The sequence below is a fragment of the Xenopus tropicalis genome, chromosome 5, assembly GCF_000004195.4.
Source record: "Xenopus tropicalis strain Nigerian chromosome 5, UCB_Xtro_10.0, whole genome shotgun sequence".
NCBI lineage: Eukaryota > Metazoa > Chordata > Amphibia > Anura > Pipidae > Xenopus > Xenopus tropicalis.
In genome coordinates, this window is record NC_030681.2 from 23,139,722 (window position 1) to 23,167,239 (window position 27,518).

General features: G+C 38.3%; 1 pseudogene; it reads left to right on the top strand.

Annotated features, from left to right (window-relative positions):
• Nucleotides 1-7,307: 7,307 nt before the first annotated feature.
• LOC105947331 lies at nt 7,308-8,889 on the top strand (annotated as a pseudogene).
• The last annotated feature ends 18,629 nt before the right edge of the window (nt 8,890-27,518 follow it).

The window sequence follows — 27,518 nt, forward strand, 5'->3', positions numbered from 1 at the left end:
CATTTTCTGCTCCAAAATGGTCCTTTTAGATCTGTCAGTCGGCCCTCTGGAGAGGTTTCTGGAGCTAAATGTACCTCATTCTTGGGATATATCATCGTTATAGAAATCATAATGTTTCCCAGCTGTGTTTTCATGTTTATTTGTCAATGTACCTTGAGACCTTTATATATCCCTTAGTTCATATGCATCATGTTTCAAGTCCTGTACAGTTACAACAACTTCTACATAAAATAATAAAAAAGCAGATTTGTAAACATTCATGCACTTTTAGTGGTTCCAAGGAATTTAAGTAGGTATGGCATGATTATGTACAGTTTATGTACAACTAAAGCAGGTACATTTCCCTGCAACAGACTAGCAAATACATCCTGTGCAAAGATCAAATTGCAATACCGAATACACAAAAAGTCTACACCATTCGGGACTGCTATTCATGTGCTTCCTCCAATGTGGTGTACATGATCATATGTACTAAGTGCCCTACAGGAGGAATGTACATTGGAGAAACAGGGCAAAAATTACACATGAACCATCAAAGATAGTGATGAGCGAATCTGTTTCACTTCGCCAAAAAATTTGCGAATCCTTCAAAGGATCCGCGAAACGGCGAAAAATTCGCAAAACGGCGGAAATGTTGTGCGGCAAAAAAAATTGTCACCCGCAGCTATTATTTTGTCGCGCGGCTATTGTTTTGTCGCCCGCGGCTATTATTTTGTCGCATGGCTGTTCTTTTGTCGCCCGCGGCTATTATTTTGTCGCATGGCTGTTCTTTTGTCGCCCGCAGCTATTATTTTGTCGCGCGGCTATTGTTTTGTCGCCCGCGGCTATTATTTTGTCGCATGGCTGTTCTTTTGTCGCCCGCGGCTATTATTTTGTTGTGTGGCTATTATTTTGTTGCCCGCGGCTATTATTTTGTCGCACGGCTATTCTTTTGTTGGCGACAATTTTTGGACATGCAGCAAATTTTTCCGTGCCAAATTTTTTCATCCGTTACGCAAAACATTCCGCCAATGCCGAAACGCGGAAATTTGCCGCGAATCCATGTCTGGCAAAACATTTCACCCATCACTAATCACAGACATAAGATAGCAAGCAATGCCAGGCAGCAGCTGCAAGGGCAAACAAGGTTTTGAGCTGTATTAAAAGGGGTATAGATTCACGGGAAGAGGGGGTTATTCTTCCCCTTTACAGAGCGCTGGTAAGGCACCATCTAGAATATGCTGTTCAGTTTTGGTCTCCAGTTCTCAAACGGGACATTCCTGAGTTAGAGAGGGTCCAGAGAAGGGCAACTAAGCTGGTAAAGGGTATGGAAAGTCTCAGTTATGAAGAAAGACTGGCCAAGTTGGGTCTGTTTACACTGGAGAAGAGGCGCTTAAGAGGTGACATGATAACTATGTATAAATATATAAAGGGATCATATAATAACCTTTCTAATGTTTTATTTACCAGTAGGTCCTTCCAACGGACACGAGGGCACCCACTCCGTTTAGAAGAAGGGAGGTTCCATTTAAACATTCGGAAAGGATTTTTTACAGTGAGAGCTGTGAGGTTCTGGAATTCCCTCCCCGAATCAGTCGTGCTGGCTGATACATTATATAACTTTAAGAAGGGGCTGGATGGATTCTTAGCAAGTGAGGGAATACAGGGTTATGGGAGATAGCTCTTAGTACTAGTTGATCCAGGGACTGGTCCGATTGCCATCTTGGAGTCAGGAAGGAATTTTTTCCCCTCTGTGGCAAATTAGAGAGGCTTCAGATGGGGTTTTTTGCCTTCCTCTGGATCAACTAGCAGCTAGGCAGGTTATATATAGGCATTATGGTTGAACTTGATGGACGTATGTCTTTTTTCAACCCAACTTACTATGTTACTATGTTACTATGTTACTAAGACCAAAGCGTGTGATACACCAGTGGGACAACACTTCTGCAATCAGGACCATAGGCTTCAGGACATAAAGGGGTTAATTCTAAAAGGGAACTTTGGAACTGGACGAGAAAGGAAGATCTATGAATTCAAATGTATGAAGTTAATCAACCCATTAAGACAGGGCCTTAATTTGGGGTCAGGTTTCATGTCACACTATCTGATCTGACTGGGTCCAGACCCCTGGACTATTTAGCCCATCCTAATAAACATTAATAACTTTTAATCACAAGTTATCTCTATCGATCTATAACTTCCTAATGTATTGCTTGTGAACACTTCTCTCTGATCTAACAGTATAAATGCTGTGCCATTCCAGTTTTTATTTGTATTCTGCCTGAAGAAGAGGCCTTAGAGCTCAGAAAGCTTGCAATGTATTTTTATTGTTAGCCAATATAGATATCATTTCTACAATAGTCTTGTATTTGTGTTTTTTTTATTATTTTTGACACTGGCTAACACGGTACTACAGTTTTTGTTTAGTTACAGTATGTACAGTTTGCAACATAGTCCCTAGTGTGCTATATCCCAATGACGTGAAGGTATGCTCTATATGGACTCATAGGAAACTCCAACAATAAATAGTATTGGATGAAGGAAAAGATCATAGGACAACAACGTGGAAAGGTCTTCACTACTAGCACCTCATTTTTAAGGGCAATTTGAACCGCCCCATTACTTTATAGATTTTACTCTGACTGGAGCCTTGTGAAAGTGTATATTAATGTATTTGCAGTTGTAGTTGTATGCTTATAATGCACTGATAAAAATCATCTCATAAAGTGCTTCATGTAGATTATGGTAGAAAAGCCAAAAATCATGAAGGGCCATGGTGCAGAGTGATGCAGGGTGAGTTCGAGCCAATTCTGAATTTCATGTGGGAATGCAAAATGCAGTCTTTCTTATCTGCCCTTTTGGTTACAAGATAACAGATTCATTCCAAAGGTAAATTGTATGTGTTTGTATGACTGCATGTACCAATGATCTGCTCATGGTTGCTCATGAGGATGAAGCCTACCTATGTCTTTTAATCAGAGCTCTGCTTGATAAAAACACCAACAGGTAGCAATGTATGGCTACAACAACATTACAAATTGTTCTGGAGATGGAGCCAATAATACGGGAAAAAAATGTAACTTCTGTAGTTTACTAAGATAACCGAGAACATTAGTACAACTATGGGTAATGTTTAGGAGTAGTTCAAATATTTATTACAATTTTACAATAAAATAAAACAGAAATGATATAAATGGTGAAATATATACTTTATCATACTTTGAATTAGTAATGATTGACCTGCCACACTAATCTAATAATAATTCTGAATTTTTCTCAAGTTTAGTGCCTGTGCCCCTTATGCTCATTCTATTACTCATACACGCCTAGCAATCCTTCAGACGGTTCCATCACTATCCTTGGAAATGTCTCAATATGCATCCTTTTCATCTGAGCAGGGAAAGTTGCTCACATATTTAAAATTAGAATGATGAAATCATTCCACTGAATCTGTAAGCAGTTGAAAGCCTTCTTTTCCAATATGAGAATATGTTGTTGAAGTGTTACATTTCTCCATGATTTAATAAGCTCTTTAAATAATTTCACCCAGTTTAATACCAGGGGCGAAAGGATCAGATCCTTCTGAAACTACTTTTCTAAGTAAGGTTTATTATTTATCAATTGTGTTTGACTTTGTTCCTCAAGACCCTCTTATCTTGATCCATATCAGTTGATAACCCTTCACTTTGTTAAAAAATTGGGTCTTTGGGGATTTGCAGTATTTTGGCAAGAGGATAATAGTGACTTCCATCCATTTTCTGTATAGCTCAGAGTACGTTATACAATGTATGTTCAACTAACTCCTCTTAAGGGGGCCATACATGTTAAGATCCACTCGCTTGGCGGGGTCGCCAAGGGAGCAGATATTCTCCCAATATACCCACCTACGCGTGGGCGATATCGGGTGAATTTAGGCTAATTCGGTTGTTTAGCCCTGGTGAGGGCTAAAGAAGGTGCAATCCTTCCCTTTTTATTCTGCTTGCTTATGGGTATTTATGGGTTTACAGGGCACTAACTACTTCTTTTTCATCATGCCCTGTGAGAAGTAGCGAGCACCTGTGCAGGGACCTTGTGCAGGGCTGGTTGTGCAGAGATGTCATGGGGGGGTTTGTGCAACCTTACTAGGGGAGGCAGGAGCCTGGTGCCCCCCTATTGTTGCGCCTCTTCTACTTATGCCTAGTTCCGGTCCTGCTAAGCTGTACCTGTTAATTAATACAGAGAAGCTGAAAACAATTAGTCCCTAGTGAGCAGGGAGCCCCTGAAACCTGGTACTTTGTAGCATTCTTACCTTACCTCTATCCTCTAGATATAAATGTAATTATGGACATCTTTGGCAGTGGAGATTTGCAGTTCGTCAACATCTCACAAGTGCATTTCTTTCACTTTGCCCGTGCTCATACCTACTAGCCGGAATTGGCAAATTCTGGCCAAAATAAGGTTACATATATTTTTATGAAGATGGTTTATTTAGATGAAGCAGGGTTTTTACATATAAGCTGTTTAATGACATATATTTTTTACAGAGACCTACATTGTGCAGGAGTATAGTTTTCCAATAGCTGTGTGGACTAAGCCTGTGGCAGAGTGATAGACTGCCTTAATATGCTGTTGTGCAGAATTATACATGAATGAAGTGAGTGAGTATAACGCTAAAGATAAATGTTTTTTATTTCTGTGAAATATGTGTCTGGGTTTCATATTTCTGTACTGACCATTCCCCCCAGCTGTAGGATGAAATACATGTTTATTCTGTTACAGGCCCATTGTGGGAACAAACAAGTTGCTGCCAAAAGCATAATGGTGGCAATGGTAACTTCCCTTGAGCTGATACAGCTGTTGTAAGGCCACACAGTGACGTTCTTAATAACAGGAGAATACAATTAATACAGGTTTGGGATCCCTTATCTGGAAACCCGTTATCCAGAAAGCTCAGAATTACGGAAAGCCTGTCTCCCATAGACTCCATTTTAATAAAATAATTCAGAATTTTGAAACTGATTTTCTTTTTCTCTGTAGTAATAAAACAGTACCTGTACTTGATCCCAACTAAGATATAATTACCCCTTATTGGGGGCAGAACAGCCCTATTGGGTTTATTTAATGGTTAAATGATTCCCTTTTCTTTGTAATAATAAAACAGTACCTGTACTTGATCCCAACTAAGATATAATTACCCCTTATTGGGGGCAGAACAGCCCTATTGGGTTTATTTAATGGTTAAATGATTCCCTTTTCTTTGTAATAATAAAACAGTACCTGTACTTGATCCCAACTAAGATATAATTACCCCTTATTGGGGGCAGAACAGCCCTATTGGGTTTATTTAATGGTTAAATGATTCCCTTTTCTCTGTAATAATAAAACAGTACCTGTACTTGATCCCAACTAAGATATAATTACCCCTTATTGGGGCAGAACAGCCCTATTGGGTTTATTTAATGGTTAAATGATTCCCTTTTCTCTGTAATAATAAAACAGTACCTGTACTTGATCCCAACTAAGATATAATTACCCCTTATTGGGGGCAGAACAATCCTATTGGGTTTAATTAATGTTTTATTGATTTTTTAGAAGACTTAAGGTATGGAGATCCAAATTACGGAAGGACCCCTTACCTGGAATACCCTTGGTCCCGAGCATTCTGGATAACAGGTCCCATACCTGTAATTTATTTTCTTGCTAGACTAAACTTTGAACATTATAGATTAAAAGGAATAATGCCCACTCCAGGTACTGTTGACCATGTTGCCATAGTGCTAAGAGAGGATAATAGGAAGATTAATTTTAATTAAAGAGATGACATTAGCTGGCAATAGCGTTGGGCAGTTTCTTTTTTTAATTAGGATTTTTTAATAAATAAGGTAACTAACTTTTTTTTTTTTAAAAAATGAAAGGATATATTAATAGGAAAATATACGAAAATTACACAAATTTTGATAACAACACCTCTAAGGGCTTATTGAATCTTATGCCCACTGTACATTTAATGATGCATCAGACATCAATTTAACTTAATTCTATGGTTCTATGGTTTTGGAAATTGTTTTACAGTTATACTTTTTCTGCATGTCAAAAATTATAAATTTAGAAAATATTTGGCTCTGTAGCTGGAAACCGATTTAGGATCCATTATCATTAATCATTGAAATAGTTGTACCCTGGGCTTAAAAAGACTGTGCTTCATTTAAGACAAAAGATAATTAACAAGTAAATCCTGTTGTTAGGCCAATAGCTGCAGTCTTGCAGGAGATTGAGAACAATGTTTGGATTTGATTTTATTCGTTTGTCAAGTGAAAGAGCCAACATTGGGGGTCAGAGTAACTTGAATGATGAATTCTCTTGGTGCATTTTTGTTTCTATCAGAATGTATCTTTTCAGAAAGTTCTTGTTTCTACATGCCTATGGCAAATTATTAGTGATGAAAGAATCTGTCTTGTTTCGCTTTGCAAATCTTTCAATAAATTCACGAAGCGGCGAAAAATTAGGGAAGCGGGGAAAATGTTGCATATCAAAAAATCTTTTTCTCCGGTAATAATTTTTAACCAATATATCCCATAATGATCACCAACCATATATATCCCATAATAAACTCAAACCAATATATTCCATAATAATCACCAACCATAAAAATCCCATAATAATCACAAACCATATACATCCCATAATAATCACCAACCATATATATCCCATAATAATTTCAAACCATATATATCCCATAATAACCTCAAACCATATATTTGGGACTTTTGAAATCTGTTATGATATATGTGTCCATATTATAGAAAATATTTTCTATTTTCGTTCTTTTGGTGTTTTAGAAACAAATATCTTGTTATGGAATTGCAAAAAATCCATCATGTTTTGAAAAATTAGGTTGCCCTGAAAAAAAGTGATATATAGTTTTCTTTGGTAAACTAAAATTGCCCCCATAAAATGTCCCTAAATTAAAAGATCACAAAATGTTTAAAAATGGTCTGGCAGTGAAAGGGTTAAAGACAATTCTATACTAGATAGCTACTATCATGTGATCACCATAGCAACCGCATTGTGACATCACTGATAAGTAACAACAAGTAAAGAAAAGCTAATTAGTATGCGGTCACCATGGAAACACTGATAAGGATCTGATAAGATTAGTTTCTCTTGTGTGGTCACCATAGCAACCGCATTGTGACATCACTGACAAGTAAACACAAGCTCATTAGTATGCGGTTACCATGGCAACAACAGCCTATAAAAGCCCCAACACTGAGCACAGAGCTCAGTTCGAAGTGGGACTTGCTTCGAACAACATCTGCTGACTAGAGCTCAGCAACCTTTCCCTAACAATGAATTTTACACCTTTCATTGCTTTTCTTTTCCTATTGGAACAATGTTTTCATTCCTCTGATCGATCATCACTGACCGAGAAAGTAATCCTGACACCAGAAGAACTTGAATTATTTATAAATGTTAAAGATACAGATATTGAAGAGATCTACCCATTGGGTTCAGTTGTCCTAATGGTATTTTCCTTGGCTGTTGCCATTAACTGGACTGTTGGCCGTTATTGGAGACATCCCTACAGAAGGGGGATGGGTTGGGCCCATTTATTATCAGTAATGATATTCACAGCCCTTCTTTATACCCGTCACGCATCACTGGAGTTCCGCAAAGGAAACCCAGAATATGAAGAAATAGAGAATGATGAAGATGAGGAGAATGATGAGAACTTGCTGGTTTATCTCTTTGCTCTCCTGGTATTTATCTTCGCACTAGCCATTGACTGGTGTTTCAGTAACACCACTAAAAAGCACATTAGCGTCTCTCCCAGCCAGACTGGCCATAAGAGGCATCTAGAAGAGAGGCTCTTGGTTGGTCAAGGCTTACTTGGAGAAGATGAACTGGAACGACATCTTCCACAAAAAAATCTGAGGATATTTATTGCCACCTGGAATATGAATGGAAAAAAGGATCTTCCAGAGAGACTGGATGATTTCCTGTTTCCATTGGGCGCTGAGTCTGCACAAGACTTGTATGTTATTGGAGTGCAAGAAGGCTGCCCCTACAGGCAAGAATGGGAATACCGTCTGCAGCTGACACTGGGGCATCGTTATGTCTTGCTCCACTCAGCAGCTCACGGTGTCCTGTACCTGTCTCTGTTTATCAGGCGAGATCTCATGGGGTTCTGCTCTGAGGTTGAATGTTCAACCGTCACTACGAGATTCTTCCCAATGATTAAGACCAAAGGGGCTGTGGCTGCTTCATTTACATTCTTTGGAACCTCATTCCTTTTTATCAATGCCCACTTTGCGGCAGGAGATTCCAAAGTAAAGCAAAGAATACAGAATTATGAGAAAATAATCAAAAACCTGCAACTCCCAAAAAATGTTCCTGACACAAACCCCATTTATTCTGATCCCGACGATGCGACGAGCCGGTTTGATGAAGTCTTCTGGTTTGGGGACTTCAATTTCCGCTTGAGCAAGAGTCGGAGTGAAGTTGATTCCATCCTAGAGAACCTTCCAGAGAATGACATGAGGTCCCTCCTGCAGTACGATCAGCTGTCAGAAGAGGTGACTAAAGGTTCCATATTCAAAGGATTTAATGAAGGCGAAATCCATTTCCGTCCCACATATAGATTTAATATCGGATCCGATGACTATGACACCAGTAAGAAACAGAGGACGCCTTCCTACACTGATCGAGTGATGTACAAGAGCCGGAATCAGGATGATATCCATGTTCTGAATTATGGCTCTTGCTCACTTATGAGACAATCAGACCACAAGCCTGTTTTTGGGCTATTCAAAGTATGGATAAAACCAGGGTCCAATAACTTTCCTTTGACTGTCTGAAAGAGAACTTTATAAAATGGGACTAAAAAAAGAACTGACATTAAAGACAAGAAATGAGAAAACTGAAAACTAACAGTCTATTGGCATGGGGAGGGTGGGAGGGCCAATGACTTAGTTTTCTTTGCCTTTGAATAAAACAGGCAAATAAAGCACTTGTACATTTAGTGAATATCGCCAGTGCTGGCATTTTAACCCAATTCCTAGCCAGCATGGGAGGGATGGCAAGGGGGCGATTTCACACAATGATCACTCTGGGCAAAAACAGCCAAATGATAAAGTTGCTACAACCAACTTTCATGTACTTAACCCTACCCTGTTGAACTTATATTGGTGAAAAACAGGGTTGCTTCTATTTCACATGCAAGGTTGGTACTAGCAGTCTACGGGCTTCCTCATGACATTACCATTGCAATCACATATCTGTGACAAGATAAATACAGTGCCAATGTCATGTATTATACCCCAGAACAGCAGGATAAATACAAGGCCAGTTTCATGCACTGTTATACCCTGAAACACTGGCATTCACTTTACAACAACTTTTTATATACAATCCATAAATCTCTGGCATCCTATTGGTTTAACCTATCCTTAGGGGTGATACTTCAAGCTTTGCAACGTCATTCCTCCTTTTAGAAATGCGGCCACACCCTCATTTAATCCATAAGGATATGTAGTTTTCTATTCAAATATCATTTTCTGTTCCAGCCTAAGCAATAAATGATTCAAAACTATTCCTTTTTTCATGTCATTATTAGAAATTCCCTTAATCACAGTAATTTTTGTACCCTCAAATTTACCCCCATGTACCTCTGCATAATGTTATAAATATATAAAATAGGAATATATATATAATAGGAATTGGTTCATTGTTTTGAAGCATGATTTGATCTATTTATGGCCCCTCTATGTTCCCCCACTTTTAGTTTTACCAATATAATAAAGAACATCGTATCCCACTACATAACCTTTCTGAACAAATTTACAGTTGACACATTTGTTGTACTGAAACATCCCTACTAAGGGAGACAATATACATATATTTCTTTATATATATATATATATATATATATATATATATATATATATATATATATATATATATCTTTAATTTATTCTCTCTTAATCTTGATGGAGCTAACATCTGTTTAAAGCTACTAGCACGTCTAAATACTATTCTAGGTTTATCTCCTATAAAGGGCTCTAGATCTTTATTTTGCTTTAATATCTCCCAATTTTCCTTAATCAGCTTCGTAACTGTATAACTATCTGCATCTTTTTACTTTCTTGGTGATCCCCTTTTGCTATCAACAGTTTATCATTGCATTATCTTTTGCTTTCTCTATATTTTGCTCTGGTCGATGATGGACACTCCCATAATTTATATAGGAGTTGGCATCCACCTCCTTAAATTATGAAGAAGTGAGGAAGTTAGTGCATACAAATTGTCCCAGAGATAACTTTAGCTAGTGAAAATTCAACACATTTACTGCATTTTTTGTGGGGTAAAAACACAAAAAAATATGTTGACCCCCTAAACCATATAATTTTCTGGTGAATTCAAAATGGGCACTCATGTCGTTCTACCCCAAACTATAGAGTTGCAATGCTTTCCTACAATTGGCAGTTTTGATGAAATACCTAAAAATCCCATTAAATCTTCCACTTTCAAGCACCTTATCTCCCACATAGCATTAGGTACCAAAAAAATATACTAAATATAAAAGCTAAGGGTCCACTGAACAATTTGATGCCAATTGTACATAGGATCACCAAAGTATCTGGCATTTAGAGACCCCCAAAAGGAAGTTAGTGTATACATATTTCATGGCATATAAATCAGGCAGTGGCTTTTTTTTGGTAGTAAAAATATATGTGGTAAAAGTCAGAAATAAATAAGTTGACCCCATATTTTAGAAAATACATATTCTGCCAAATGTAAAATGGGTAAATATGTCTTTGTACGGCAAAGCACCAAACAGCAAAGCTATGCTAAACCTAGCAGTTTTTATGTCATTTCTGAAAATTGTCTCAAAGCTTGCATTTCTATTTCCTACATTTCATAATGTAGAAACATAAAACATTTTTAATATGAACATCAGGGGTCTGCTGAACAGTTTGCTGCCCTATATGCATAGATTTACCAAACTATGTGGAGTACAGAGACACCAAAATCAAAATAGTGCATATGAATTTTCAAGTCTGATGCTGCAATATATGCTCCCTATGTATGTGTATTATGTGCCATAAGACCCCCTAACAGTACAGAGACCCTAGAAAACCATATATTTTTCAAAAGTACACATTCTAACAAAAATAGGTTAATACATCTTTCTACTGCAAACTACCACATAATGATAACATTATGGTTCTTATGAAATTTCTGAAAATGTCACAAAGCTTGCATTTTACCCCATTATGTACATTGTGTAATGTCTCAACATAAAACATTTTTAAATATGAATGTCAGGGGTCTACTGAACAGTTTGATGCCCAATATGCATAGATTTACCAAACTATATGGTACAAAGGCACCCTAATGGATATATAGCGGACAAAGACAAGTAACAAAGAACAATGCGAAATGCAATAAAATCGCTAAAATCCCCCCCAAAAAAACACTAAAATCAATGGGAGTTTTTTGCCTATTGTACTCTGCAATCACAGTTTGAGTATTTTGGCTTGGGCATATGAGTTTTAACAGACAACATCAAGCGAACACCACCTATACAGAACTGAATATGCAATAAAATGACTAAAAATCCACCAAAATCACAGAAAATGTAATAAAAGCACCAAAACAACACACAAAAAGTATTGCACAGTGCGGTTAGAGAATATTCTATCTGCAATGGCAATAAAAAAAAAATGTCAGGCAAAAACAAAAAATGATGCGATAAAAAAAACACAAAATTGTGTAAGTGTGTGTGTTTAACCTTGGCAAAATGTGTGTTGTGTGCTTGTCTGTGCAAGTAAGTGTGAGTGCTGTGAATGTGTGAAACCCCCCAAAACTGTATGTGTGTGTTTAAGTGTATGTATTAGTGTAATTAGTGTGTGTTTTTTTTATACTTGTATGTATGTATGTATAACTTTATTTATAAAGCACCACAAGGGTACGCAGCGCTGTACAGTCTTACAGAATACAAAATTACACACAGGGAGGACAAGTGATATAATAAATAAATACAATAAATATATATATGTATGTGCCATGTGGTATGAGACACAGTAGGAAGGAGGTCCCTGCCCCGTAGAGCTTACTATCTGCCTGCCTGGGTTTGGCAGGCAGATCATCCTGGAGGAGGCAGGAGGGACCCAGGAACCGGAGGAGCCATCTCTTCTGCAGTAAGTGGAGCGGGGCTCGGGGTGAGGCAGGAGACTAGCAAACAACAGGCACGTAATAACCATGTGTCTGTTGGTTCCTATGGGGCCCCTGGGTGATCGTACCTCAGGGGCCACTTGCTCGTTTCCTAGGAGCTGGGAAATGAGTGGGGAGCAAAGGTGCAGCTTTAAAAGCCACGCCTCCGCTTCCAAACCCAGAAGTGCAGCACAACATAGAATCTACGTTCTGTGGCATTTCAATCCTATAATCCACAGAACGTAGATTCATGTGAGGCCATCTGTAAGAAAACTAAAGCTGAAGCGGAACTGGACCCTGCAACACAACAATGACCGACAACATACCAGTAAATCCACGAAGCACTGGCTGAAAACTAAAAAATGGAGAGTCCTGGAGTAGCCGAGTCAAAGCCCAGACCTTAATTCCATTGAGATGATGTGGGGTGACTTGAAACAGGCTGTACATGCAAGAACCCCCTCTCACAGCTAAAATAATTCTGCATTGAGGAGTGGGACTGATGTCAGAGACTGGTAGGCTACATGATGCATCTCACTGCAGTTATTTTAGCCAAAGGGGGTAACACTAGCTATTAGGGGGTAGGGTGTCCCAACTTTTTCCTCAGTTAGAATACACATTTTTGCTGATATCTTTTGTTTAATCAAAAGATCTTTTGAGTAAATCAAGATGAATTGTTGTTGTTTACCTGCAGTTAAATCCAGATATACACAAAAGCAAGATTAGACATCAATATGTGAACATTTCTTAATAAAGAACTGAATATTCAGGACTGTATATATCCCATAATAATCACCAACCATATTTATTCCATAATAATCACCAACCATATACAGGTATAGGACCCATTATCCAGAAGGCTCAGGACCAAGGGTATTCTGAATATGGAGTCTTTCCGTAATTTGGATCTCCATACCTTAGGCCTACTAAAAAATGTATAAAATATTAATTAAACCCAATAGGATTGTTTTGGCTCCAATATGGATTAATTATATCTTAGTTGGGATGAATTACAAGGTACTGTTTTATTATTACAGAGAAAAAGCAAATCAGTTTTAAAATTCTGAATTATTTGATTAAAATGGAGTCTATGGGAAGCGGGCTTTCCGTAATTCGGAGCTTTATGGATAACGGGTTTCCGGATAAGGGGTCCAATACCAGTATATGCCTTAATAATCACAACCCAAATATATCCCACAATAATCATCAACTATATATATGTATGTATGTATGACTTTATTTATAAAGTGCCACGAAGGTACGCAGCGCTGTACAATCTTACAATATACACAATTACACACAGGGGAGGACAAGTATTATAATAAATAAATACAATAAATATATAAAAATGCACAGGGAATAAGTGCCATGTGGTATGAGACGCAGTAGGAAAGAGGCCCCTGCCCCGTATATATATATATATATATATATATATATATATATATATATATATATATATATATATATATGATTGTAAGCTCTACGGGGCAGGGGCCTCTTTCCTACTGCGTCTCATACCACATGGCACTTATTCCCTGTGCATTTTTATATATTTATTGTATAAGCCCCGTAGAGCTTACAATCATATATATATATATATATATATATATATCCCATAATAATCACCAACCATACATATTCCATATAACAGTTCATATTTTGAAAGGGTTACGTAACAGAACAAATAGAGAAGTTTTGCTTTTTTCCTTGTTCAACAATGAAGTGCCAACACTGGTGCCAAATAGTGCCATATTTCAGGTCCATGGGGGAAACACAATCAGCATTTACACATTTACATTTTGAAACTGATGCATTTTATGCCAGAGATTCCCCCATATATGGACTTTGATGGATATACTTTAATACATACATTAGGTTGGTAATGTACTGTAGGAAAACTTGCTCCAGGCCTGCTAACACATAGCAAGCAATCAGTTGTTTATTTTTTTTTTTTTTTTTTTTTTTTTCAAACTACAGATCTGCTGATTAGTTGCAAAAGGTTCCCTCTAGTTCTCTAGTACAAATGATGTACATATAATACATTAATTACATGTACAGTTATTATTTTCTAATACACAAGAACCATGAATTGCATGTAGAGTCTGCCTCACATCGCTATGTTTCATCCTCACAGGGTTAAGTAAGAGTGCTGATGAGAATGGGTGTAAGACATTTTTAGAAGAACAATATAAGAATGATACCCTCAATATTCCCTGTATTTGCGTTCAATAAACAAGGGATATCTTGTCTCTGCTCGTGCCTTGTCTGAGGGAGGAATATATGAATTTGCCAGATCTCATCCTTCCTCTTAATCTTTTCTTTCTCTTTCTCTTCCTTTTGGTTTTAACTTAATATTGATGCTTTGTGTCCCCAAAGAATCAAACTAATAATGCTACTGGCATGTAATTCAAAAATATTCTATTAGTCTTTAACTTTTGCAGAATCATATTAATCTTGTGGGCGAGAGAGATGGAAAGGAGTCTATTGGCTCATTTTTTGGCCATATGGGAATCCACTCTAAATAAATGTTCTTTCCAATGAATGCAACTACTACATTCATGGATTATGGAACACAAATCTACAGTGATCTAAAGAAAAGGCTGAAAGTAATGGAGGATAAGTAAAAAGCCATACAATATTTGAGGTTCATCTTAGGAAAAAACAATTGGACGGCATGAACACGGATTGGGATAAAGCTAAAGAAATTACATTCAAGAAAAATAGGTTTTTCTGAGTTTGAAAATTCATTGGTGGAAATGTAAAATGGCTCAAGCGAAAATAAATGGCCTCTACACAAACCATTGATCAACTGGCTTTATAGATAATGAGAAATAACAAATGCTACAGTATATCTAAGGCAAATCCTTCTCCCTTCCTATAGACAAAGGCCAATTCACCATCATACCAAAGGGGGTTTCCTAACATTATACTGGGTTTTGGTGGAAGTGTTCATTAATTTTATATTGCATAAGTTATATAAGTTATTCTAGACTGTAGCTGACATACAGGTTGTTGTGATTCAACACAAATCGGCTTAAAATTTTCCACGCCTGGATGGTTTTACTTCCAGTGCTCGCGGTGAAAATGACATGAGCGTCTGGTTCTTTAAGTGCAAGTTTGCTGCAGTGATTGGTGCAGGCCAATTGCTTTGGGGTGGTGGTAGCTCCAGGGTACCCCTGCATCAGTGATGAGCGAAATTTTTCGCCAGGCATGGATTCACTGTAAAATTCCACAGTAATTCTGCAAATTTGGTCATGAACAAACACAAAATTCACTGTCCCGTCACAAAAAGTTGGGGTTTGCGGTTGTGTCAAAACAGTCACAGTCGTGTCAAAAAAAGTTGTACGGTAGCCGCATTTCACAACTTTTGTTTGACAAATTTTTCTGCAGTTGCACTAATTTTTCAGCAAGGCGAAATGGGACAGATTCACTCATCCCTACCCTGCATCAATAGGTGCACTGGAGGCAGGATGGGCCAAGCAAAACTATACGGAAGTACAAGAAGTATCTTTTGATCCAAATATCTAATGGGTTTTTTTACACAGAGAGATTTGTTTACTGTAAATAACTAGTGATGAGTGGAAAATTAGTGAAATGGCAAAAAATTTGAGAAGCTCAAATTTTTTGCCATGCACAGGTTTAAATTGACGCCACCACACATTTAAACCTATTCCCCTGCCTTTCTCTCACTTAACCACCAAAGCTAGACACCAGCATGGCTTTTGTAAAGGTGTAGTCCAGTTTAACTAGAGTTAATTAAAGGGCTATTTAAGTCTGCCAGATTTAAGTTGTGCCAGATCTTTCAGCTAATGGTGTTGTCCAAGCCTCCTCTTTTTATATTAGTCGTCTTGCCCCAGTTCCGTTCCTGAATCCGTGCTCCTGAATCATGTTCCGGTCCTGTCTTTGCTCCCCATATTCTGACTTCTTGGCTTTGACCCTTGGCATAATATTTGGCTCATTTTCTGCCTGCTCTGCCCTTTGGCCTGTTCTCTAGGACTGTGTTTTTGATTGCTGCCTGCCCAAACCTCTACATAAACTTTGACTTGTTTACTGTCTCCTGCATATATTCAGGTTTGGGTTATTCTCTGTACTACTAAATCCTAGAAGGGTTTTGCACAAAAATATATATCCTCTCACTTAAACACCAAAGCTACACACCAACATGTAGTCCAGTTTAACTAGAGTACTGCATATTAAACAGTAACAGGGTTATAATGATGAGCAAAATTTTTGGCCAGGCATGAATTTGCGGCAAAATTTTCTGCAGCAAATTTTCACAGCCGGTTCGCAAAAAAATCAGCCAATGGTGAAACACGGAAATTCGCTGCAAATCCATGCCTAGCGAAATATTTCGATCATCACTATAAATAACCTTGTTACTGTTTAATATGCAGTACTCTAGTTAAACTGGACTACATGTTGGTGTGTAGCTTTGGTGTTTAAGTGAGAGGAAATGTATTTTTGTGCAGAACCCTTCTAGGATTTAGTAGTTAACATAGAATAACACAAACCTGAATATGGGCAGGTGACAGTAAACAAGTCAAAGTTCATGCAGAGGTCTGGGCAGGCAGCAATCAAAAACACAGTCCTAGAGAGCAGGTCAGGCAGAAAATGAGCAGAGCCGAATATCAGGCTAAGGGTCAAAGCCAAGAAGTCAGAATATGGGGAGCAAAGACAGGACCGGAACAGGATTCAGGAGCACTGATTCAGGAACGGGAACTGGGGCAAGACGACCAACATAAAAACAGGAGGCTTGGACAACACCATAAGCTGAATGATCTGGCACAAGTTACTGGCAGTGGCAGACTTAAATAGCCCTTTAATTAGACTATTGCCTGCAGATGGATTAAGGGCATATGCCAGGGAATACAGGCAGGAGAAATGGTCATCCACATCATTTCCCCCACTCTGCATAGCAAGCTGGAATTTACTGCGTATCAGCAGATCTGAAATGTTAAGTCTGACATTAGTGAATCTGATAACACTTTGCAAGTGATGTTAGGCAGATCTGTTACTGATTTACAGTGCGCTCTGTTGACGTATGGATTAATCCATAATGGTTCAATTCTCGTGCTATCATTATCTTCATTACATAGTGGGCAAAAGTGGAAAATTATTTTCCCTGACACTTTGCTGTTAGGCTGATATGTCAAGTATGACTTCCTCTAAATTGGTTCACAAAGAGCTATTCCTTCCACATATGACATGGCTTATTGTATTATAGAAAGAGATCAAAAGGTGGCAGCCCTTGTGCTGCCTATTTCTTCATTTCTATTACATGCATATCTAGCATAGGAGAGATAAAGTGACTGAATGGTTTGTACACAGACAGTAGAAGAGGCTATCTATATATAACATCTATATTACACACAGTACAGCCAGCAGGTAATCACTACTTGCTTTTAACAGGGATATAAGGTACCTGCACAACTCATGTAACTATACATACAGCAAATACAGAAAAGGTGGACAGCAGCCAGTCTTACAATAAAAATAATATATTGTATTTTGTTTAAAAACAAACCAGAGCCTTAATGCCTTATGTGTTTTTGGTACTGCCACCCTTAAAGGGCACCTATCACCCTAAACAACTTCCCCCATCAGAGGTGCCGGCTAATAGAGCCCGCACTCCAGTTGGGGAAAACCATGTTTTTTTTTAATTTAGTTTTTTACATAGCCCCTTACCATGCCCTTTAATCGTAGGCACCTAGACATACAGTATCACTATCACAAAATAATAAATTAGTACTTTGCCTTTTTGGCAAAAACTATAAATACAAAACTATAAATACAACCACTAGTACTAACTGTAGATATTAGTATCACAATAGCCTTGGATATTCTGATTGTTCAAGAACTCATCCAGGCCCCTCTTATAGGCATTAACAGAATCTGCCATTACAGCATCACTAGGAAGGGCATTCCCCATCCTCACTGCCCTCACCGTGAAAAACCACCTACGCTGCTTCAAATGGAAGCTCCTTTCCTCTAATCTAAAGGGGGGGGCTCTGGTGCGTTGATTGTTTTTATGGGAAAAAAGAACATCCCCCAACTGCCTATAATCCCCTCTAATGTACTTGTACAGAGTAATCATGTCCCCTCGCAAGCGCCTCTTTTCCAGAGAAAACAACCCCAACCTCGAAAATCTAACCTCATAGTTTAACCCTTCCATCCCCTTTACCAGTTTAGTTGCACGTCTCTGCACTCTCTCCAGCTCATTAATATCCTTCTTAAGGACTGGAGCCCAAAACTGCACTGCATACTCAAGGTGAGGCCTTACCAGGGACCTATAAAGAGGCAAAATTATGTTCTCATCCCTTGAGTCAATGCCCTTTTTTATACAAGACGGCATTTTATTTGCTTTAGTAGCCACAGAATGACACTGTCTGGAATGCTCAACTGCTGACTTTCAACTAGAGATACAGATATCTGTATAGATGCCCCTTATCCAGAAAGCTCCAAATTACGGGCCCTTTCCCGTAGACACCATTTTAATCAATTAATTCGACATTTTTAAACATATTTCCCTTTCCCTCTGTAACAATAAAACATTACCTTGTACTTGATCCCAACTAAGATATAATTACCCCTTATTGGGGGCAGAACAGCCCTATTGGGTTTATTTAATAGTTAAATGATTCCCTTTTCTCTGTAATAATAAAACAGTATCTGTACTTGATCCCAACTAAGATATAATTAATCCTTATTGGGGGGCAGAACAGTCCTATTGGGTTTATTTAATGGTTAAATGATTCCCTTTTCTCTGTAATAATAAAACAGTACCTGTACTTGATCCCAACTAAGATATAATTACCCCTTATTGGGGGCAGAACAGCCCTATTGGGTTTATTTCATGTATAAATAATTTTTTATTAGACAAAGTATAGAAATCCAAATTACAAAAAGGCCCCCTTATCTGGAAAACCTCAGGCCTCCAGCTTTCTGGGTAACCCATACCTGGGTAACCCATACCTGTTCTTTTGGGATTGTGTATATATATATATATATATACACAATCCCAAAAGAACAGCACTCACGAAATAGATAAATACCGAATGCCTGGGTGCAGTCCTCATCAATGTAGACAGAAGGAAAAAACGGATCGCAGCTCACAGGTCTTATGTAGAAAATTTTTTAAGTTTATTCGGTGCAAAGTACAAGAACTATTCTTGTACTTTGCACCGAATAAACTATATATATATATATATATATACCACTTAGACACTAGATATTCAGAATCGGAGATGTAAGAAGGACTAGTAAGGCAAGAAAAACACTTGCTAAAAGCAGTGAAGAATTGTTGGTTTGGAAGCTGCATCTACTGTTCTACACTACTCTTTTCATCATGTAAGTGACACTGTTATAGAGACGCTTGACATACGAGTTGGAGATACCACTGTAGAAGGTATATCTGTAGTAATAAGTCAAATCAACTGGATTTGAAAAAAAAAAAGAATTTTTTTAAGAAAAACACAACAAGTCCAGTTGATTTGATACTACAGATATATCATGACCTGGATGAATGAGAACCTTCACAGACACATTGTAGAAGGGACCTCCTCGAGCTTCAGTATAACCTTGTGCGATTCCCTTTGGTCTGTTGATATTCCAACCCCTTCTATTGCTAGTCGTTGTGACAGAAAGAACTTGATGTAATATTTTGAAAGGTTTTTAAAACCCAAACTGTTACCTTATCACTAAACATCAAACTCTCTTTCATCTATACGAATTGCTTGTTCCGTCAGCTAGTGTGTAGGGTATTGAAAGGAACGATAAAACACATATTTTAAAGCTTCCAAATGTGTACATAACATTGGCAATATCATTCCCACCATCTGTACAGAGAACTTCAGATAGTAAACAATACCTAGGCTGCTTACAGAATTCTATCACATACACCTGCTGCAGAGGGATGATATGCTGTGCAAAGGAACGATACCAGAAGGTGTGCAATAGAAAATGATTCCTTCTGCTGGCTGGGGTAATTTGTCTTTATATCGGACAGGACAGGGCAAGTAAAGGGTGGGGAGAAAGACAGATATGAAGAAACTTAAGGATAAATGGCTAGGCTGCTTTACTGTATTTCATTTGTGATGTGGTTTAACCCTTTGCAAGCCGGCAGTTTCCATAAATGTGCACCAAGACAAAATGTTACCATCTTGTGTCCTTTCATTTTAAAGGCATTTCTGGGGGAAACTATTAGATTACCTAGGAAAAGAATGTCAGAAATAGTCCTCAATAGTCCTTGCAGTCTTTTTTTCATCATGATTGCCAGATTAAACAGCAACCCAAATATGTAGCAGTTAGGTATAACCCCCAAAACACTAAATATTTAAAGGTTTATGGAGATTTCTGTCTTTTGTAATAGAAAGAAAAGCAGATAATCAAAGTACCAGAGCATAACTGAACATATTTCAGTCCTACACTCACTTTCATATGATTCATTAACAGTTCTACTGATTCATTATACATTTTACAAAGGGACTGAGTTTTACCTGAAACTTACTTACTTTCAAGATTAAAACTCCAGAATGGTTGCCCCCAGAAGCCAATAAAAGGGCAACCATTTGGGGGTTTTAAACTTTGAAAGCAAGTAAGTTGCAGGTAAAACTTAATTCCATTGCCAAATATATATTGAAGCAGTAGAATTCTTAATGAATTGCATAAGTCAGTGTAGGACTGGCCAGAAGGGATGACTGTGATGCAGTTGGCCAGCTTGAATATATTGCAATATATGGACAAACAATCCCTATTTTGCATTAAAGGGGAGGGCATTGCTTGGTAGCTTATTGCATAGAATGTCTTAATGTCCTATATATATTGATAATGGGTGAGTGCAGAGGGTTTCTTGTTGTTGTCTATATGCGCTGTGGTGTCCAAGCCTTGAGCTGCTGTCCTGAGTTCCTGTCCTGTAAGTCTTTTTTCTGCCCTGTCATTGTTCCCCCATTATCTGACATCCTGGTTTTGGCCCTTGGTCTGTTATATAAACTTTGATTCTTTGCTGCCTGCCCTGACCCTGTTTTCAGACTGTGTTTTGCTTGCCACACTCCCAGACCAATTGCTGGTCTTTCATAATTATTAAACCATTTTGTTGAATCACACAGTACTGTCAGCTGTGGTAGTGGTTATTTAGCTCATTGTCTCCTTACAAACCAGCACTTTCTGAGAATAAGGTGATATCACCTCCAACTGCCATATTTATTTACATAACGTATGTGTCTGTCTAGGAACGTTACACATGCCTAAACTTCTGAAGAAGTCCTCATTTGAACAGAAGATGGGCATTTTTTTACTTTTTTTATTATGCCCACAATTTTGTGAATTCAATGCCTGCCTTAAGAATTCAAAATCTGCCGGATATTTTCTCTTCAATCAAAGAGACTGTCCCACAGGTCTTTCTCAAGTCTCTGGGATGGAATGAATGGGCATGAATGAACATGAAGGGGAGTATTGCTGCAGTATATTGTCATGTTAATCCTATTATTTGTTACTGACAAGCTGACATCTAAAAATTCTTTCTTTGTAGTCACAATGACTTGAAATTTCAACTTCAGCTAAGTAGAATTCAACTTCTCAACAAAGAGTTTGAATTCTTCCTCATTGCCCTGCCAAAATATATACAAGATCATGAATATTAATCAATTTAAGTTTAAGATGGCCATCATATCTGCAAGGATGTGGGTCTCCTCCAACCAACCCATATACAAACATATACAAGTTAGCAAAAAGCACAAATTTACCCCTCCCATTACAGGTTTTTAGCACCATAGCCTCCTAACTCTGACTGGAAAACTGGAACATATAACCCAAGTACAGAGCACAGAGCATTCACCCTACCTAGTCTTTTAACCTATAGAAATATGAAAGACCACCAGAAAACCATTCTTGAATAACCTTCAAAGAGATGGACACTTTTAGCTACGCTATTATGTAAGCTTTTTTGCATTGCACTTTAATGCAAAGGGTGCCTTGTTAGTAACAGAAGTGGATGGAGGAGTCTTTGTGTTGGCAGGCACTCTATGCTTGTATGTGACCATAGGGTGGCTAAATTAATTAAACTACTACACAAATGTGTACAAATGGGATTTCTTGGTTATGCCATTAAACTGACAGCACTACTAATGTAGGGCAAGAAGTATACCTCAACCATGGCCAGCTTCCTCACTCTCCTTCTTCTCACTGTAAGTAGGGATGTAGCGAACCTAAAAAAAAAAGTTCGCGAACATGTTCGCGAACTTACACCAAAACCCGCGAATATTCGCGAACTTTCCGAACCCCATAGGCTTCAATGGGAAGGCGAACTTTAAAAACTAGAAAAGCCATTTCTGGCCAGAAAACTGATTTTAAAGTTGTTTAAAGGGTGCCACGACCTGGACAGTGACATGCAGGAGGGGGATCAAGGGCAAAAACTTCTCTGAAAAATACTTTGTTGGGACAGAGTTGCGCAAAAAATGCAAGCTATTCTAGCGAAAATACGCGGCTTTTTTGCTATGTCACGCTAAACACCATGAAAACGGGATTTGCGGAAAAACGCCATGTGTTACTTGTGCGGCGTATTGTACAATACTTTTGCGACGATAAAAAACGCGGTGGAAAACGCGGCATGAACCCAAACTGCGAACATACGCTGAAAGTTCGCAAATATATGCGTTCGCGAACACCCGATGTTCGCGCGAATTTGTTCGCCGGCGAACAGTTCGCTACATCTCTAACTGTAAGCTTAAGGAGATATGGTGGGTGGGCACACACATTCTATAAAAAGCAGAGGGATCCATAACTTCAACATGAAACAAGGTGAGGGAATGGTTGGATTACTGCCAGAATAAGGGTTGGGGAAATGGACCCTGCAAGTCACAGGCAGGATATTATGGTTTCCTCTCAACCTGAGGAATCAGGCATTTTTGTCTAAAAGAAATGTATTTTTGGCAGCTCAGATAGAGTTTCTACACCTTTTTTTTTACCAACTGAATGAACTTGTTTTAAAAAGGGAGGTATTTTTTACTTTAATACCTTTACATTTACATAATTATTATAACTAAAATATAGAGGATTTTAGAAACCAAAGAAGCTTTTTTGATGGACACATTTTTCAAGGGATACTTAAAGAATCCCTCTGAGGTTTCCAGATGCTTGTTATTCCATCTTACAAGATCAGCACAACAAAAAAAATGTACTAAAGCTGTTTAGGAACGAAATTAAGTGATGTTTTGCAGTCCTGTAAACAAGAAATATAATAAAGTATGGCTAGAAAATAGGAGTATTAAAACACTTTGCTTCGTTTCCAAAACTGCGTAATTTGAAAACACGGCATGTATGTATGTATCTGCAAATATAATGAGCTTGACTTTCATAGAGAAATAAAGAGCCACATCTGCCAATCTAAATGCAAATGCCATTGAAGGCCTTTATTTTCAGTACAGCACACCATAATCATACTCGACATGCTTAACAAGTTGATTGGAACGGAATCTTTGTGCATTTAAAGTTTTATTTTTTAATTTACATCTGAACTATCATTTTCATGATGAAAAGATGAAATGTCAATGATCTAAGATTAATGTACACTTTTCTAGCACGTCTCATATTTTCATTGCACAGTTTATTTAATATGTATGCTTTGGAAGCAAAAGCAATGTCTAGTAGGCAATGTTTAATATATAACATTTTCTGTGTTATAACTAAGATACTAAACTAAGAGACAATTTTAGTCAAAATCATGTACTTTATTTTGTCTAGGGCCGTCATTTTATCAGATGAGGCAAACAAATAAAAAGCCAAATGGCAGATCAGATTAATTTTGACATAAACAACCATTTAGCTCTAGACCAGTGATCCCCAACCAGTGGCTCAGGGGCAACATGTTGCCCCCAACATGAAACCCCCAAACCAGGTAGTTATTTTTGAATTCCTGACATGGGGGCAAGTTTTGGTTAAACAGAAACAATATTTCATACCAAATAAAGCCCCTGTAAGCTGCATAGAGGCTGCCTAATAGAGATGTAGCGAACTGTTCGCCGGCGAACTAATTTGTGCGAACATCGGGTGTTCGCAAGTTCGCGATGTTCGCAATTTGGGTTTGCCTTAGGCGTTTTTCCGCTGCGTTTTTTTCGCTGCGTTTTTTCTCGGCCTAAAAACACCGCACAAGCCACACATGGCGTTTTTCAGCCTAGTACTGGTGTAAGCAAATCCCGTTTCCATGGTGCTAATAGTGTGAAATAGCACAAAACGCTGTGTATTTCCGCTAGGTCTGCCAGCTGCCTTTGCGTATACATAGGAATAGCTTGCATTTTTACGCAACGCTGTGTCAACAAAGTATTTTTCAGATACATTTTTGCCCTTGATCCCCATCCTGCATGCCCCTGTCCAGGTCGTGGCACCCTTTAAACAACTTTAAAATCAGTTTTCTGGCCAGAAATGGCTTTTCTAGGTTTTAAAGTTCGCCTTCCCATTGAAGTCTATGGGGTTCACAAAGTTCGCGAACTTTCGCACTTTTTGGCAAACTTTTTTTTTGAGGTTCGCTACATCCCTACTGCCTAATATCCAATCTTAGCCCTTATTTGGCACCTCCGTGAACTTTTATGGTGCTTGTGTTGCTCTCCAAGTCTTTTTACATTTGACTGTGGCTCACAAGTAAGAAAGGTTGGGGATCCCTGCCCTAGACTATGTTCAGCAATGGAGACATATGACTTCTTGGTACTATTATTTTCTTGACCCTGGTATTAGAACAGAAGAGGTTCACAGCAGCTGGTAGTGGAACAGCTTTTACATAGGAAAAACATGGCTGAACTGCCAACAAGTGGAGAGGAAGGAATGGATAAACAGACAGATAACAGAGAGAGGAATGTCCAACAAAACAGGATGACACATAACAAGTGTACATGTAACAGTGCCATCTAGTGACCTCAGACTAATAGTAAAAAAGCAACACTCCTCTCCTCCTAGATAGCAGGGCTTCTGGTCCTTCTGGTCCACTCCAGTGGGACACTGATAACTTCAGTATTTACAGGCAACCATTCAGGTGCATCTGCTGTTGGTTCAGCTGCAGGTGTTCCTATTTCTGAGAATACTAGAGGCATTAGGTCACCTTACATCTCAGGTTGTCCATGGTTACCTTCAGTGTTTGTACAAGCATTGTCCCATAGTCTGCTCCTCAGATAATTATCATGTCTTTGAATAACACAGCCATCCACAGTCTTAACTTTGTAAAAGACAGGGCCCATGGCTTCAACAATAACTGCTGGTATCCATTTTGGTCCCAGTGCATCATTTCTGGCATACACATTATTGCCTGTTTTAAACATCGTCACTGTGGAGGCCTGGTTATTTTAATGAAATTAATCTTCCTGCTTATTTTGTAAGTGTAAAGCCAAGTCAGGATGCAGTCTGTCTGAACAGGTTTTAAGCCGACTATTCACATGCTAGCAGAATGTGTTATATGTTGTTGAAACAAAAATGTTGCTAGTCTGTAATTCCAGTCACCATCAATTATCCTTTTTAACGAATCCTTTGTAGTCTGAACCATATGCTCGGCATGCCCATTTGAAGAAGGATGGAATGGTGCTGTTGTAAGATGACGAACAAGGTTTCTTTCCATAAATGCTCTAAAGTCTGTTGATGTAAACTGTGCCTGGAAGTCCACTTGTGGCAAACATCTTCCTCAACGGAAAACCTGGTCCAAAGTAGATTCAGAAATGTTTGGGTTTGATTTCTGTTAAAAATCCAAGTGGCAATTACTTGTCGCCATGGGCAAATGTCTCCAGGTGCCCCAGGAAAGGAAAGGCCAGTCACACATTGTGGCAGAAAGGTTTTGTTTATTGGTCTAGGCACGGTGTAGGTTACATGAATAAAGAAAATGGTTCTTCAAGGAGATCAGTGAAGTAATGCTGTTGTAATGTGTCCTTCAATATCTTTTGATATTGGCAGGAGATATCTCTATAGATAGATAAGGACACAATGTATTATGACCAAAAGAGGTAAATTCATATTCATCCAAGGCCAAAATGCTACTAAGGAGTCGGGAAGCCTATCTGAAAGAACCACTGGAAATGAAAAAACATTGGAATGCTGTGTTTTACTGAGGGGAAATAAGTCTTCCCCAGTTTATGAAATCATGTGACATGTCCCTATAAGTAAATTGGTTTTTGACACACCACTTCCAAACACCTGTAAAGCTTTTTGCCTTAGACTCGTGCGCAACACAATTTCAGATTGGTAAATCATTTCCCAAATATATATATATATACAGAATTTCTCTTAAAGTAGAGACTTAAAGTTTCCCATAGAAACAAACACAGCGAAACATAATGAATGCCACAGTATGCGATAGATTAAATACAATAGTATTTAATATGTTTCTCATTCAGTCTGTTCTAATATATTCTTTCAGTTGCTTATGAGAAGACCTGCTGTCTTTTAATTGCTATACATGGGCAAGAAATGAATCTAGAATTCCATCTATAGAAAGCAATTATGCTTACAAACTCAACATAATTGTGAAAATTATTAAGCACTGTTAGAAATATTCATTGCTAAATTGTTTATGGGAACAAATATACCATGCCATAATGGCGGTTAAAGGCGGCCTGTCATTCTAAGAAATAATTCTAAAGCCATTTTAATAATTTAGCAAAATAAACTTTACTTACCACCATATAATTTTTTTTTCCATTTAGACTTGAAATTTACAATCATAGCAAACAGGCAGGCCGGCGCCATTTTGTTTTGTAAAATCCCCAATCTTGTTCATGTGACACCTAGGAAGTGATGAATGGAAAGCTAAAGTAATTGTAATTAAAAATCTGAGCTGTCAACCATATATTGTCTGTACCGCCTCTATGCACTGTGCACTGAGGTCTCTTTTCTGACCATAGAGGCGGGGCAGGCAATACATTATTGACGGCTCAGATTTTTTAATACATTTATAACGAGTATGAATGATTTACTTATTTGGGTTTCATGTTTAATTTTTAACGGACTATCAATATAGAGGTATTTATGTGTGTGTGACAGGTTGTCACGACTAAGCAGGGAACGTCTCTGGAAGAAGTCGTTGAGGAAGGACCTCCCCTACACCTCCCACTAAGGAACACAGCCGCTGGGGATGAAACAGGACTGGAGCCAAGTGAAGGAGTGGCAGGAGTGCCGCACCAGGCGTCTTAGGCAAAATCAGCAGGCAATCGGATGGTCAGGCAGGCAATAGGTCGGTACAGGCAGCAGGATACAGAATCGGGAATCAGGCCGGGTCAAAAACAACAAATATCAATCAGGAATAATGCTTGGCGTCTTTCACAAGGAAAATGATCACTTCGCAGTGATCCTAGGCCTCTGGCGTCTCTTTAAGCGCAAGG